The following is a 3,844-nucleotide window of genomic DNA, read 5'->3' on the forward strand; positions in this document are numbered from 1 at the left end:
ATATTCTGATGCCGATTGGGCACGGTGCATTGAAACAAGACGGTCTACCTATGGTTACTCCATTTTTCTTGGCGGAAATTTAGTGTCTTGGAGTGCCAAAAAGCAACCCACTGTCTCCAGATCCAGCACTGAATCCGAGTATAGGGCTATGGCAAACACCGCTTCAGAAATTATTTGGGTTACTCACCTTCTTCGCGAGTTGCATGCTTTGCCACCATCGGTTCCTACACTTCTTTGTGACAACAAAAGTGCGCTTTTCTTGAGCCAAAATCCTGTCTCCCACAAACGGGCCAAACATATTGATATCGATTATCACTTTATTCGTGAATCAGTGGCCTATGGTAAACTCGATACACAGTTTATTCCCACTCACTTGCAGCTAGCCGACATCTTCACTAAAAATCTTCCGCGACCAATCTTTGAAAGTTTTCGCACCAAGCTTCGTGTTGGACCTCCACCGTTCCGATTGACGGGGAGTATTAGCGATAAAATTTAAAGTTTTAGATAAGATTGTATTTGTATTATTTAAATTCCTTTATTATAGGGCTAGCTGTTATATTTGTACGTGTATATATTGTATCTGATTTACATGAAATACAATCACGGATTAAATCCTCATAATAGGTGATTCATGAACCATTCCACTGTCAATTTGTGTATTTGGTTCAAGTTATTTGAAAGCTTCAAAGTCTTGCGTAACAGCCTTTTAACTATACAACTTACGGAGTAAGGACTTAGAATGAAAGAAAATTTTCATTTTATACAGACTGACTTGTATGGCTATTATTCTAAGCAGCTTTAGCAAGTTAGAGTACTATTTTTGTTGACTAGCAACCAATCATGCATGACCTCTAAGAACTTTACTAGAGGGCTCAGATGTCAGTTCTATAAAACCCAATACCTATTGATAGCATGTTATTATATGATATTTGTGTTCATCTCTCTTCCTCTCTATCTATTTATCTCCTTCTCCAAATTTTGTACAAGTTATGTGCTTCACCGAAAGTAACAGTTTAGTGAGGATTCTGGTCCTGTGTTTCTCTCTTACCATAACTCTCTCATCCGGAGCCAACACCATATCTGCAAACAATTTTCTTTCAGGAAACCAAACGATCATATCCGAAAGAGACGAGTTTGAGCTGGGTTTCTTCAAAGCAGGTAACTCTTCCAACTATTACATAGGCATCTGGTATAAAAGGGCCACTTCCAATCCTCCCACCATAGTTTGGGTAGCAAACAGAGAAACACCCATCTCTGATAGATTCCGTTCAGAATTAAAAGTCATTGATGGTAATTTGGTGCTCTTGAATGAGTCCAAGTTCCAGATTTGGTCCACAAACGTCACCACCACTTTGAAGTCTTCAGTAGCTGTTCTTCTTGATGATGGTAACTTAGTTTTGAGAGACCGTACATCAAATTCAATTGAACCTGTTTGGCAGAGTTTTGACCACCCAACTCATACTTGGTTGCCTGGTGCTAAACTTGCTTATGATAACAGAGCAAAAAAGAGCCAGCTTCTTACATCATGGAGAAGCAAAGAAGATCCCGGTGTAGGACTCTTCTCTTTGGAGCTTCATCCATCAAGTAAAACGTATGTATGCAAGTGGAATGGCTCCCAACAATATTGGACAAGTGGGGCTTGGAATGGGAAAATATTTGAATTAGTACCCGAAATGAGGTTGAATTACATTTACAATTTCAGCTACCATATGAATGAGAATGAGAGTTACTTCACTTATTCTGTGTATAATGCTTCCCTGGTATCTAGATTTATAATGGATGTTTCTGGTCAACTTCAGCAACAAATGTGGTCGGAATCTACTGCAGAGTGGGCTATGTTTTGGTCTAAACCTAAAGAAGTGTGTGGGATCTATGGTTTATGTGGGGCTTTTGGTACTTGCAGACCGACTGAATTTCCATTATGTAATTGCTTGACTGGCTTCAAGCCCAGATCAGAGAGTGATTGGAATCAGAGTGACTTCTCCGGTGGGTGTGTGAGAAAAACCGATTTGCAGTGTGGAAAAATCGTTGAAAAGCCTGATGTTTTTATGATTAGAGTCAAGAGTCTGCCTCCAAATAAATCCGTGGCAGTTGGGAGTGTTGGAGAATGCCATACCACCTGTTTGAATGATTGCTCCTGTAATGCTTACTCTTTTGTCGATAATCAATGTTCGGTTTGGGATGGAGATCTCTTGAACCTCGAAGACAATGATAGTGGGAAAATAATCTTTGTCAAAGTCGCTTATAAAGATCTTCCACTCTCTTCTAAAGATCCTCTACATCATAAAAAGAGTATTTGGGTCACCATGGGTGCTGTTGTTGGGTTTGGAGGAGTTGTGGTTTTTGTCTTGGGTGTAATTTTGGTCTTGATCTTTAGAAAAAAGAGGATATCGGTGGGTAAGACGAGAATGGTGGGATCATTGGTGTCATTCGTCTACAAAGATTTACAAATTGCCACAAAAAATTTCTCGGAAAAATTGGGAGGAGGTGGGTTTGGCTCCGTTTCCAAGGGGGTACTGCATGATTCGTCCATTGTATCAGTGAAAAAGCTTGAAAGCATCAGCCAAGGAGAGAAGCAGTTTAGGAGTGAAGTCAGCACAGTCAGTACTATCCAACACGTAAATCTTGTACGCCTTCGTGGGTTTTGTGCACAAGGTAGCAATAAGCTGTTGGTATATGATTACATGGCAAACGGTTCTCTGGACACCTATCTTTTCTATGAAAAACAAGTTTTAAACTGGAAAACGAGGTATCAGATTGCACTTGGAATTGCAAGAGGCTTGGTTTATCTACATGAAAAGTGCAGAGATTGTATCATTCACTGTGACATAAAGCCAGAAAACATTCTTCTAGATGCCGAATTCTGTCCGAAAATTGCTGATTTTGGTCTGGCAAAGCTTGTTGGTCGAGACTTTAGTAGGGTTTTGACGACTATAAGAGGGACACGAGGATATCTAGCACCAGAATGGTTATCAGGGGTGGCAGTCACAGCTAAAGCGGATGCTTTTAGCTATGGAATGATGCTTTTTGAATTAGTTAATGGTAAGCGAAATGCAGAGCAATCTGAAGATTCAAGGAGTCCATTCTTCCCTTGTTTAGTTTCTAATGTTCTGAAGGTGGGAGGTGATATCCTTAGCTTGGTAGACAGTAGGTTAAACAGGGAAGCTAGTGTTGAAGAAGTCTCGAAAATTTGCAAAGTTGCATGTTGGTGTATCCAAGATGAGGAAGACAGTAGGCCTTCAATGAGTTTGCTGGAACAGATCCTTGAAGGGGTTGTGGATGTGAATATACCTCCAATCCTTCGATCTGTCACGCTATTTGTTGATAACGACACTGAGCGTGTTGTTTTCTTCACGGAATCACCCTCAAAAGGGAGTTCAGAGGTATACAGCAGTTGTTCCCCCCAGTCGAAGAGCTCCTCTTCTTGAAGATAATTATCTTTATTTAATCTGTTATATTCAAATAATTAGACATATATTGTATTGTACGTAATAGAATAAAAGAGAAAATGAATTTTAGTTGCAAGTGGATGTGGATCCATGATGACCTTTCAAACATGCGTTGGGTGTTTGGTAGTGAAGTTTGAATCGACTTGCTAAAAAGTATGGAAGTCATAATCTTGGAGATGAGTGGTTCTTACTTCTTAGTACCACCCTTCATTCACGTTGCATTTTGGTCAAAGTCAGTACATGGACATACTTTTTGTGAGTGGTTTTATTTGTACTCATACAGAGATCTTCTTGGTAAAATAAAAAAATCTAAAAAAAATTTCATTCATATACTTACAAATTTTAAATATTACTTTTATGTTTTTACAAATTCACATCTATTTCTAAACTAATAT

General features: G+C 39.2%; 1 pseudogene; it reads left to right on the forward strand.

Moving 5' to 3' along the window:
* Nucleotides 1–700: 700 nt before the first annotated feature.
* LOC145166151 (G-type lectin S-receptor-like serine/threonine-protein kinase At2g19130 pseudogene) lies at nt 701–3,525 on the forward strand (annotated as a pseudogene).
* The last annotated feature ends 319 nt before the right edge of the window (nt 3,526–3,844 follow it).

This window comes from Lactuca virosa, chromosome 3 (genome assembly GCF_052849685.1).
Source record: "Lactuca virosa cultivar CGN04683 chromosome 3, Lactuca_virosa_CGN04683_v6, whole genome shotgun sequence".
Lineage (NCBI taxonomy): Eukaryota > Viridiplantae > Streptophyta > Magnoliopsida > Asterales > Asteraceae > Lactuca > Lactuca virosa.